The sequence below is a fragment of the Cataglyphis hispanica genome, chromosome 3 (assembly GCF_021464435.1).
Source record: "Cataglyphis hispanica isolate Lineage 1 chromosome 3, ULB_Chis1_1.0, whole genome shotgun sequence".
Lineage (NCBI taxonomy): Eukaryota > Metazoa > Arthropoda > Insecta > Hymenoptera > Formicidae > Cataglyphis > Cataglyphis hispanica.
Genome location: NC_065956.1, coordinates 10,499,929 through 10,513,971, shown reverse-complemented (window position 1 = coordinate 10,513,971; position 14,043 = coordinate 10,499,929).

Here is a 14,043-nt window from a genome sequence, read left to right as displayed (position 1 = left end):
TTCTGAGAAACGAGCGTTATTATTTTCGAGACTAAATCGTCGGGTTTCAAAGAATGTCTTTTTTAAAAACTGCTTAGCCTATCAATTTACCCGAATTTACAAATAAATTCTTTATAATATGCTTAATTAACAAATAAATTATTTGTTTATCAATTACGTTTATTTTTTAAATGATTTTTTTTTTATTTTGATGCAAAGTGTAAGTTTACGCATCAAAATATAAAAATAATATAAAAATAATATCTATATATGTACTTATACACCAACAAAATATCGATTCGAAAACATCGATCGAATATTCTTTGCAGCTTTCTGTAATCGTACAATTTATGGCAGGCAGGTAATGAGCGCTGGATTTCTCCGAGGTTCGAAGCGATCAAGGAAAACGGTGGGACGTCGTTTTAGGATACGGTGATGGCGGTGGCAACGATGCGTTCGTATTTCAAGCGCAAACATAAAAGCGATATAGGTCGGTGTCGGCGGCGGTTTCGATCCTCCCAAGGTCTCACCGAATCGAAGCGAAGCAAAAAGGAAACGGTTTCACCATCTCTCTCTCTCTCTCTTTCTCTCTTTCCCTAACGGAAAAAAGTACATCGTCCGGCTCCTGATGGGTGCGGTCGCGTCGTCGCTTTAACCGGATGCTAACTGCAACTTGAGAATACTAAACGCCTCCCCGATGTATTTACAAGAAATACATTTCTAACGATATATACTGTACATCGTAGTTAGTTTCTCAGTCGTTTCTTCGTCGACTCAACACAAGAGATAAACGTGTTTGTTAGAAAAAAATCTTTTTTTTTTACTCACCATCATATATATTGTCAAAATCTACCTTCTTCTATGTTGTACCTTTTATAATTCATGAAAAATATATTTTCGTTTTCTGACATTTCTATCGAGTAGTTAAAATATTTTTATTACCAAAATCTTTAATTTAAAAAAAATTAAAAAAAGCGATAAACATTACTGTAATAAAAATATTTATGGATAGAAAAGTATATTAAATTTGTAACTTGAAATTTTTAAATAGAACTTTTGTTAAAAAGCCTATTAAAATTAATTGGAAAATAATTCCATTTTTATCTGTTTAAAAGAGTTTCGAGAAATCTAAAAGCATATAAATCATTAGGTTTCCTATGTAAATCATTAGATCTGAGGAAGAGTAACTATACTTGATGCAGTGAAATATAAAAGATTTTTTTTTTTTAATTTCTTATATACAAACAAATGGAAATTTCAAGAGAGTATGCTGAAATTTATATCATTTCAAGTTTATATCTTGATTTTAAATCCGACTAGAAAATCTGTTTCCAGCAAAATCTGTTTTTGCGCGATATCAGGAAACATAAATTATTTCAAATAGAGACGCATGGTCGCGATTTTTCGCTGACCCTGTTTAACGCAATTCTAATCACTTATAAACGCGTAATAGATTCTTCGCTCTGCGCGCGCTCATTAAAAACATCATAAATGGCCGGGTCGTGGTGATAACGCGTAATTCTTTTCGACCGCATGGACATGTGTGTTGAAATCAATCAATGTTAAGCAGGGTCAATAGTCATGCGGTGCAGCGTGCGCGATAAGACTCAAGATCGGGAATTATCTGCTCGCGGTAAATACATTTAATCCTGATAGCCCGCGCGCGTTGCATCGTTCGCGCCCGAAATGCAATTTCCCGCGTCATATACTTGAGCGCAACATTACACAATTTAAGAGCGAGCTTACGCATGTTGTTGGATATATATCCACGCATTGTCATAAATTATATTTAATCGTGATTTAATTCAATCGTTACTTTACTTACATTATGATTATATGCGCTGCAACGGAATCGATAGTTAGTTTCTATTGCTTTATTTTATACAATCGTAGTATTGTTCGTACCGCGTCAGTGACATTTAATGATCATGTATTATTTGCTCTCTCTTACAATTCGAGCATGATATAAAAAACAAAATCTCGACGCTTGCTATTTACCATATACTTAACAGGAGTTTAAATCGGCGTTAAACTTCCAAAAGAAAGTTAACATTAAATCGTACAAAATTATAATAAAATAAAATAAAAGAATTTATCTTTCACACTTTGCATTATCTTTTAATGGAAATATTATTTCCGTATTTTCATTATTATATTTCGTTATTAATGTAATTAATATCAGTAAATGAGACGTTCTACGTATGATGCAATATCAACGAAATGTATCGAAACCGCAGAACATGATGAGTACGGAGGTTAAAAACCTCGGCGGTGTCCATGAGACGGATAGAGAAGGCGATGCGCTGTGATTTCGACAATGCGAATGACGCAGCTGATTTCGCGCTCGCATGCGAAAGTACATGCACCTCGATTTTCCACGAAAAAGATTTGGCGTAGGATGACGGGTTATCGTCATTTCGACATCGATGAATATGTCTGATTCTGATCAATTCGTTAGAATCCACGATAGAACCTGATGTCGCGATAACGTTCGTTGATGATAGTATACGATCGAGCTCACTTGCATCATATCTTTATGTACATTATCATATCATACATCACATACAAATACGGAAAGAGTTTTATTTATTTGACGTGTATGGTATTGAAAAGTTTTTCACGTTTTAAATTTAATATACACATTCACATGTGAAAAGATGGCCGCAAAAAATGGCCGCAAGTATATAAAATGACTAGATATTTTATATCGATAATGTATTTCTTGTTTAATCATTGATAAGAGGAAAAGATGTATGTGTATATGTATATATATATATACATATACACATACATCTTTTCCTCTTATCAATGATTAAACAAGAAATACATTATCGATATAAAATATTTAGTCAGTAAACACAACTGAAATAGGCTTTAAAAACGAATAGATACGAATCTGATAATACATTATAAAACAATGTTTTGTATTGAGAGAAATAGATTTGTGACAAATATATTAGAAATATTTACAATCACAGATAATTACAATGATTGATATTGTAACAATGATAAAAAAATCTTTTGTTCTCTATACAATCACAAACTTGCTACACATATATATATATATGTATCTTTTTGCTAAGTGCGCAGTTAGTTCTATTCGGTGCAATTCAGTAAATAAATAATTTCAAACTAACTGTGTTCTTTTTTTATACATATTTTATTAGATTTTTTTCTTTGGGACGCAATATCGTGTTGTCTAGAGCAGCTACTAGGCTTCAGGTTTTAACAAGTCTCCTTTCCCGTTACCTGCCGCCCTCTCCCCGTCTTTTATCAAAGACGATGAAATCTCTACATCACATTTGGAGATGGACAATCTTTTCCGGAAGACACGTTAAGCTCCAAACAAAATACGACGAAAGTTTATTGTGCAGCCTGCGTACACCTACCTGGTTCGAAGTACCTGCGGACCGGGTGTTCTCTACGAATCTTTAAATGCACCGTTCTTTCGGAGAATGCAACCTCCAGGATTCAACCAGCAGACTTAACGGATCCATAACAATGCGAATCGTCAGGTATGCGACATGAAAGGACGACAATACGTCCAAATACGCAGCAGATATTTCGGGCCCAAAACTTTCAATGGAGGTCTAAGGTACGTCGACGCGATTGTGCCAAAATTTTCCATTCAAAATGGTGCAAAGCAACTAGTTGGATATGCCAGAAAGGACGGCCAACATTCTCCGCCATATTTGATGAATCTTATTTTACATCAAAAAGTCGACATTTGATAAATATCTTGAGCAACGTATTGTCTAAATTGCGTGAATCCTCACTTCAATATTACACAATTATTTTGAAAAGGAGAGACAGAATTAAATCAAGATCAACTTTCGTCCATTTTTTATGCAACATCGTCTAAAGATTCAAAAAAAAAAAAAAATCTTTGCCACGCGTGCAATAGGATCAGCATGGAACTGTGTCAATCGGATTAAATGGTCCATCGCTTCCGTAGCAATCATGTCGGCTCCGAGTTAATTCTTAAGAAGACACGCTCGACAACCCGGCTAGAAGAGAGAGAAAGAGAGAAAGAGAAAGAAAGAGACAGAGAGGCGGTCGAGAGCCGGCACCGACATAGGTCACCAACGAAAACGTAAGGGGCCGAATGCTAATTCGGCGCGGGCTGATTGCGAGACGAAGCTGGGTCGCCATGCGAAACGAGCCATTAACATGTAATTGCTTTCCACGAATCCACCTACTCGCATCTCCAGTTGCTTTTGATAAAACTAATTGCGGGTTTGCCCACGCTAATGCCTATTCACGAATATCCTACAAAGTAGGTATAAGTAATGATACCCGCCGGCAGGAATAATGCAGGTACGTCTTTCACAAAAAAAAGGAGAAGGAATATGACGAACCTGTTACATCGCAGAGTTGTAAATAGTAGGTAGAAGAGTTCTGTGACGTAAATCAATTAAACATTTAAAAGCCCTTTTACAATATAAGAGATAAATTACATTTTTTTTTTTTTCTAAAATATCAATGTACGAAAATCGCAAAATCTTATTTTGTGTATATATTTATTGACTTTATTTTACATAGGAACAAAAATATGTAGATATGGAATATTATTTTCTTTTTATTGATCGATGATTTTTTTTCGCGTCTTAAAGTATCGACGATGATCTTTACCAATATCATACTCATGTCGCAGGTGCCATTTATCTCCGCCATCTGACGCAAGAGAATTTCCTTCATTATGCTCTCCTAACAAATTATTAAATCGCGTTTAATCGTTACTGTGCTTGACGCAGTTATAGCTAACGTCTCGATCGCTACCATACAAGGCGGGAAGTGACGTGCGGCGAGAGCGCATGATGATTCTTAGAATTAATACTCAGCTGAAGAGACGCTTGAGATACAACGTTAATTAAGATAACGTTATCACGATATGAACAAATAGAGTAGAGAAAGGACAACTTTGGCGAATATGTATCTGTCCCTTAACGTGCGCGAAAGGATTAATTAAACGCGAGTACAAGCGATTTTTACAACGCGACTGGCATTGGTTTGGACTTACCTTCGCACTAACAATCATTATCTGACACTTTGTGTCCAGCTGATTCTCGAAGCTTTCGGTAAATATTTTTAATTCAACAATAAAAATTCGCGATAAAAAAGGAAAGAGAGAATAGAAAAAAGATATGTATCTTTCTTTATTTATATGAAATATGTTTATGTATTTGATTAGATTCGTCAGATTAAAAGGGAGAAAGAGGGGGAGTGGAGAGGACAAATGTTAAAATTAATTTATAAATTTTCAGATTTCATAATCTAAGGAGCAATGAATTCTTGAAGATGATATTTTTTTTATTTGTATATACCAATAAGACTGACAATGAGTAATATTTTTAGATATCAGTAATATGTGATAAGAGTATCAAGAAATTTTTTTCTTGCATCAATAATCGACATGAATGTTGGTGCATTTAAAACATTTAGATTACGTTCTTGTGATATGAATCAAAACAACGCTAAGTATCTATTTATTAATCGATTACGATTCTAAATCCCGAGATTTTTTTATGATTGAAAAAAAGACAATACAGACTCTAAGATTATATATATATATTTTTTTTTATTTGTAAATGTCACTGATACGATAAGTATGATTAATAAGATGTTTATATTAGTCGAATATTTTTTCTTTGTTTAAAAGTGACGACTCTAAAATGTAGCCTTTCGAGATAGAAAGAACGAAACAAAGCAATGCGACAGATACCTACAAGTTGGTTGCCATTAGCTCTGATTCACGAGAATATCTCTTGAATTGAAAGATCGGAAGTCCAATTGTCATGTGGTGGTGCGAGTATATGTGTAGAATATAAAGGTATAATACAATTGTATCATTTCTCCCTGAGCATTCTCGGGCGGCTAGTCATTCACACAAGTGTACCTATTCGGTCCGTATAAAAATGTCGCGGGAACAAACGATTGCGTTTTTCTCGAGTCACTTTACCGCGCTAGCGGAAAAAAGAATATCGCGATTATCTCGCGCTCGATATCTCTCACGTCCCGAAATGGTAGAGACTTGTATACGAATGACGAAGTCCATCGGTCACATTGCGAAACGATCGCCGTCCGTTGCTCGGCTGTACGTACGTTGGAATCGGCGGAACACCCGCGCCGCATTTCAGCGCTCTGAGTCAGGCTATTGCCGGTCGCGGAAACTCTTGCGTAACTCGAGTATAGCTGTCTACCTAACGAACGTAATGCCGTGTGCCGTTTTACTCTCGTCGCGTCGTTAACGGATCGCGCGATACGATATGCCAAACGAGACGAGTAGTTGAAGCTGCAGGAAGATCCTCGAATGACTCCAACTCCTCCTTGCTGCTCGCCTTATATAAGACGATTAGAGATTTACGGAATACTTTATGATGCCGCGAAAATAGTGAAATTAAGTTTATTATATATGCATATTACAAAAAAAAAAGAATATATAAAATATGTATATGAAAAAGTTAATTAACGAGATATATATTTTAATACAGCAAGCAAGAGATAAAAATAAATAAAAAGTCTTGAGGAGAAACAAATAATTGACGGGAGTGTAATGAGTTAAAATTGATTATAATTAAAATGATAGCGAAGCATACGGGTGAAATCGTTTTAGAGGCAATTATCCGCAGCTGTCGTAGCGGAAGTTACAAGTGCGCTAATGGTAAAGCGCGGCGGTTCTCCCAGTTCGCCGATGAGAGCCGGCTCTATACGTGTTTCGCTGGAGGCGATCGCGAGCGTAACTTTGCCGATGTCTATAAGCGAATTGCATCACATCGCGAGTCCAGCAGACTAGACGACGCCGGTCGCGCACGAGTGATCGCTGCCACTATACACGTCCGCGAATGTACGCGAGAGTAATCGCGATAAGCGGCTTTCGCGCGTCGCGATCTGGATCTTATCCGGCGTGTATATTATCGGTAGCGTGACGATGCGGGATTAGAGATCTCTCTCTCTCTCTCTCTCTTTATCTCTCTTCGGGCCTCTCTCCGGATCGGTTAGCCGGGGCAGTTTTATAAAGACCCTCATAAAATTTCGACCGCTAACTCGATGCATTTACGGGCATCGGGATATTTATAGGAAATGGTATAAAAGAGAGAGAGAGAGATTGTACTTTTAAATCCATGGATACCCATGGAGCGTCTCAAATTAGTTTAAGTGCCCATATGGTGTGTCTTCTAAGTATTTTCTCTGCCGTTCTATAGTAATTTTGAAATTAAAAAAAATAGGAAGGTCTTTATATTGAAACGCGCGTAAAAGAGCAAAACCATTGAAGATTATAAAATATTAAAACGCTTTTTTTAATTATGCGTATTAAAACGCGATTTCCAGGGATACCATTACATAACAATTTTGAGAAATCAATTATATTTTATGAAGGACATTACTTCTCTCGAAAAAATTCTTATTTTCCAGATCTATAAAAAAGCAAAGAAAAAAAAAACATTCGATATAATATATTTGCCCACCGATATAGTCACATGAACTGCATAATATTCTCACGTCACCGCGCATATTCCTCGCGATGTCTCTCGAGAAAAATAATCTCTCGTTTAACCCTCTATGGGCCCGTGTAACTTTCAGGTCACATTTCAATTTATCGATATCTTACCAAATAATTATGCGAACATTATAGGCCGCGTGACTTGAAAGTCACATAGTGAATATTTAAAACAATTTAAATATTTAAAACAAATTTTTTTTTAATTTAAAACAAAATTTATTTAAATTTAATTAACATCAGGACAGGATTTAAAACAAAAATTCGGCCCATAGAGGGTTAACTTAATAAATTTAATATTAAATTGAATATCAAATTAAATTCAATATTAAATTAATAGATGAATATGCGCGCGCGATCGGACGATTATCATTAGACGGCGCGCTCGAGATAATGACAGTTTTCTTTGCGCGATACCGAGCAGACTATCGGCAGATAATTGCATAATGCAAACCGTATCCGTTGGTCTCTTACATACTTCGTTGCCGCGCATAAGTATATACACGAGCCGCCGCCGCCGCCGTCGTGTATCCTCGCGTGTGTCGTGGGTGGGCACGAGTGTCCTTGGCCTTGAGCATATCGGCCCTCATGCGACCACGACGACGATGACTACGACGGTAACGAAGTAGCGGCCTATCCGACAACTGCGAGTACGTAGAAAATGCGGGCCGTACCGCGCCGGTCGTCCATGACGTTCGCCAATCTTTTCTTCCGCTCTCGCTTCTCCTCCCCCCCCCTCCTCCTCCTCCCCCCTTACCCCGTCCTCGCCTTCCTATCACTCATATGACACACACACACACACACACTCTGCTTCGATTCGTCTACCGATGCAACGTTGCTTTTTATTACATGCTCTGCTCCTCGTCTGTGTCTAATCTTTTTCTTTTTCAAAGTGCCGCTCTACGCGCATTTTGCTGCTTTTGTCGGAAAGCGCCAAAGTACCGGTTTTTCTTTACATTAAAAGCCTTTTTATAGTGTATCAGTGATGTTACAGTCTTCGTTAGATCTTATTACCGGACACGCTAAAAGCATCATGAACTATTTATATATCATATATAAAATAGCTACTTCTTACTTTAAGAAAAAAAAAAAAAACTGCTCGGATAAAGTTCGTGATAACCCTTGCTCCGATTAATACCAAATATATAAAATAAATACATATTGATGTAGCGATAAATTTCTCCAATACACTTGCATATAATTTACTGAATCAGCTGAATTCGAAAAAATTTATCTATTTTCTCGAACATATTATTGACGAAGTATCAGATTTATTCATTCAAACAATTTTTCCCAAGAATTTAAAACTTAGAGATTCAATGATCAAGTTGAAAAAAATGAAGAAGTATAAATGATACGCGAAAAATGATACGCTAATCAATCTAAATATGTATACAAAATGTTACTCTAATTCGGAAGACATTTCGATCTTTATTTTACGTAAATTTTAGGCTGCTTTAATAATCACATTATAAAAAAATAGTTTTTTTTATATATAAAATGCATTAACAATTGCGCATGAATATCTAAAAAGTGATAACGTAAGAATTTTGGATATAGGATGTTAAATTGAATATTGTTCCTTCGCATAGAAAAACGCGCAGGTATCCCGAGAGAACGATGGAAGTGAGCAGGCATCTCGGCATGAGCATCTGCCGAAAAATATGCGAAAACATCAGCTGTTCGAGCGGTAGGACGTGAGTGTCTGGCTGGCCGACCGGGCAGATTGGCGCCCTGCGGAAGGCAAGATTGACCCTCACGGACAGAAAAGGGCCGACCGGTTGTGCTTCGCATACACAGGCACTTTAGTTGGCGCCCGACTTACTTAACGCGACTCCTATGAACCCGGTTTCGTAGAACGAAACTTCGTAATATTAGACAATGACTGCGCACGAAAAACTACAAATTCACGTTTCGTATTGATAGAGAAAATTTAGGCTTTAGATGTTGATTTGGGCCATAACTTGTGTATATTAAAAAAAAAATTATAAATAAACTATATAAAATAGAAATATACAATATCGTTTAAATATCGAAGGTCGGTTAAATTTAAGATGAATAAATTATTTTATGTATGTAATAATAACTAGGACGGTGCGCAACAGAATTCGATTCTAAATTTCTTTTGAATTAGAAATTCTTGCGATGCCAAGTGAATTCTTGTTATCATTAGAACAAGTTAGAATGTTCGCCACGAAGATTCTACACGATTCAATTGCATACTATGAATACATTCTCTTCGTCAAATAATTATCCGAGAATAATCAAAAAGTAATTACGCTCCGTTATTATTAGTCTCCCATATATAAGATTGCGAACGCATAATAAGCACTAATTGAATCACTCTCAACAGCTTCGAAGCGCTCAAACATGCTCTTATCAGAACCAAGAATTTCGATAGGGGGAAATTGTTGTTTTCTCGAACTGAGTCATCGATACAATTCCGCTATCTCCGACGAGCGAGCGTTCTAGTTTTGATAGCAGATTGATTCTCTATCATACGGTGCACATGGTCATTTAATCTCGTCGAGTCTCTCCCGAGTCCCCTCGTCCCGTTGCGTCTATCGCGAGAGAAGCATCGTCTAGAATCGTTATCTCGTCGCGTGGAGCGAACTCGATTGGAACGATTACAAGAGGTATTTTCTCACGGCGCTGTGCGTAATGAGAGAAAGAAAGAGACGAGCGATACGTGGAAATCGTTCATCATCGAATATTTATTACCAGGACGTCATAACTATCGTCATTTTTTTTTGCACCAGCGATAAATAAACATATTTTCTCTTGTCAAATAACGAGAGCGTAACTTCTCGGCACTCGTTATGAGATGCAATCGTTGTATCTAATCGTGCGTTGCGCTAAATAGTATCACCCATACTATTATTATTACATATATTTTTTTGCCGAATAACGAGGAGCGAACATGATTTCTCGGCAAAAGAAAATATGTGCAATAATAATAGTGTATCGCACGATTAGATACGATGATCGCATCTGACAGAGAGTGCCGACAAGTCACACTCGCTTCTCTTTATTCGAAAACAAAAAAAATATATTGATTTATCGCTGATGCAGCGATGACAATAGTTACTAAACGACATCCCGGTAAGAAATAAATACTTGACGATGACGACTTTCGACGTATCGCTCTCTCTTTCTTTCTCTAATTATGTACGGCATCGTGAAAAAATATCTCTGGTAATTGTCACGATGAAGCTCATTTGTTCGCGCGACGAGATTCTAGACGATGCTTCTCTCGCCCGGCGTGGCGGTGTTCCGAGTCGTTCATCGGCAGGATGTGGGGTCGTACTTTAAAAGAACCCACTTCCTCCGAACAGCGACACACGAGACGGATTGGTTCCATACGTCTTCCTCGTTTCTTCGAGCCGTCGAGTCGAGCCTGAACTCGCCGTTCGATATCTCGGATTTCCACGGGTTTTAACGGTTCGATAAACGACTGCACCGTACAAATCCGGACGATTATTACTTTAAAATTACACGGGAAAAAGACATTAAGCCAGTAATGGAGAAACGGTATATACGTAATAATTTTAAATCTCTATTTATATATTTTTTAAACAAAGTCTTCCTATTCATTACTATATTTCCCACCGCATTCATTACTATAATATATTTACTCGAAACGCGATATCCGCAATAAAATTATTGCGAGATATACGATGAAATATACTTTTAATGCGACTTGCGGAGAGTTCATGGGGCAAAGAATCCCGTTACGATGTCCGACTAATTTCATAAGCGTGCGTGTGCGCGATTTTATGAGTCAACGCTTTCGAGCGACGGTTAATCGAAAGCGGAAGTCACAGGCACGATTGCATGTCGTACGCTGGAGCAGTCGGAGCGTTGCTTTCCCGCTCGCTCTGTTTAACAGAGTATGAAATAATTATACGCTACCAAAATCTCATCGCGATACGATTTTATTCCCTAACGTTACGGTCACGAGCGATACGATTGCGATCGCGATTTATAATATTTATAGCGACGCAACATTGTTTCAAGTACAATCTTGCTTTCACTTGAAAGAAAAACGAAGGAAGCTCGAGAGATATCTTTGCTAATATCGAACGGATAAAGTTCAGTGAATGAGAATATTACAGAGAGAGAGAGAGAAAGTCGAACGTGAATTCGGTAATTAATAGCGTGAGGTCGCGCAAAGACTCCCTCGTATCATAAAGGTTAACGAAAGGGCCGCTATACATTTCGCGACGAGACGAGCGTGACCGGCGTACGTTCGATTTAAAGTTTAAAGCGCCCGAGGGCACACACACACACACAATCTGTATACATAGACATGGGGGTGAACTTTTTATAAAAACTGCTGCCACGTCGGGGTCGCCGACGGGGCAGTCCTTTAAAGGGCCGGCAAGGTCGTCGCACCTGAGCTTCTCTTTGCAACTCCTGTGAGAACGGTATGAAAGATGATCCAATATCGGAGGGAGGTCCTCGGAAGAGGTGAAACGAGCGTTATATGTGCGCGCACACAGAGATGCACGTATGTTGCACGCAGAAGTTTACGCAACGTGTACACACACACATATACACACATTTGCGGCACACACACCACGCCGCCTACGTGCGTGGCGCACGAAAGCGCTTGGAAAAAGGAAGGATGTGGTCAAGAAGACGACGGGCGAGAGAGCAGGTGACGCCGCTCGCCCGTTCGTCGATATTACACAAGGTATACGATGGGAAATTAGCATTAACCGTTTCCGCCACGGACCTTTCGATTGGCGCCGGTCGTTGCAATTTCGGTAGTCATCCGTGGGAAATGTAATGCAAAAAGTGAGTTATTGCAGAACGATTATGTGTTTCAAATCAAGTGATTCTTGGAGATTATAATCGGCTTGAGATTTATTATGGTAGACAAGAGTAATACAAATATGCAAAATAACTGTAAAGTGTCCCTGAAAGATTTATAACATTTATAATATTGTTGGAGATAATCATTGTCATTCAAGTATACAGATTTCTATTTAAGATTCTCTTAATGTTTGACATGTTAAAATTTTACCTGAGAAGCACTCAATTTTTGGAGATTCATTAAATAGAATCCTTGAGACTCTTTCAGAGTATTCATTTTTTAAGAACTCTAAATGCCTGAAAATCTTTCTTTTAAATTCACAACATTTTTGGACATAACTGGCAAACTGTTGTTTAATCTTGTTAATTAAAATTTTTTGTAACATTAAAAATCTTTTAATTAAGAGAGAGAGAGAGAGAGAGAGAGAGAGAGAGAGACAGAGACAAATAACACGATAACACGATGTGACTCTAATAATATCATAAGCAAAATCGATATGGGAGATGAGCTTTTCCGCTATCCTAATCGCCACAATGAAATACCTAATGATATATTCATCGTCCTTCGCGCCTGCCCGGCGGAAAATTGGTCAGGAGTATAGGTGTCGGTAAAACGGATGGTACGTCTCCACGCAGGTGCACCATCGGCTGGCTAACACCTGTCTTCTCTTGAAAGGAAAGAACAAAAAAGAAAAAAAAAAGAGATGGCCTCGCTTCCATACTATGCATCTTGTTGTTTTTTTCCGTAGAAAGCCGGCTTTGCGCGCTTCGGCGACACGTGCGCGTGTCATTCACATGCATAATGAGACTTATAATGAGACGTTAATTTGTTTAATGATACTTGCTCACGGCTTAAGTAATCGAGCAAATTCGTTCGCCAATTTGCGACGCTCGAAATAAACTCGAGTGATGCGATACGAATCATCCCATTACATGCAAGGAGATAAGAATAGCAAAAAAAACCATTTTATATATTGTATTTTTGGTATTTTATTTGTTACTAATATTGGAAACAAATATCATGCCAATAGTAAAAAAAAGTCTTGATAAAATTTCGTTTGCTCTATTTTTTTCGATTCTCTATATTATAATAAGAACCTATTTAATTTATTTAATAATGAAAACTATTTTTTCATACTAGCTAATTTAAATTAAAAATATAGTATCTCTATACTAAGTAGTAACTGTAAAAATGATTAAAAGTACAAAAAATATTAAAGATATTTTGATCAACTTGGAATTTTTTCTGTAATTGAGAAAGAATAAAAAAGAAATATAATATTAATTCTAAAAGAACTGCCAATGAAATTGTGCATAATAAAGTTTGTTATTTGACACACAATATAAATTTTCTAAATGCGAATATTCTTGATTAACAAACAGCTGCCACCGTCATAAAATTGTAAGTCTATTCTTATAAAGCGCAAATAAGCTGATTTCTCGAAACTTTAGAATGACGGGGTAGATTCTCCGACAAGAGTGTTAATAAAAGGATATCCATTCAGTCGCTCGTCAATGCACCTGTCCGATAACCGGTTCGCGGTTTTACCTGCTTTTTCCACTCTATAAATCTCTAGCTCTCCTTAGCCCTCGCTTTTATAAACATCTGATGCTAACATAAGATATGTTTGTAAAGTATGACTAATTGTAACAATATTATGATAAAATCTCTTATAAAATGTAATCGATCATATTAGTAAACTTTCTAAATATAAAATAAAATAACTTTAATGTGTTGCTAGAGTTAT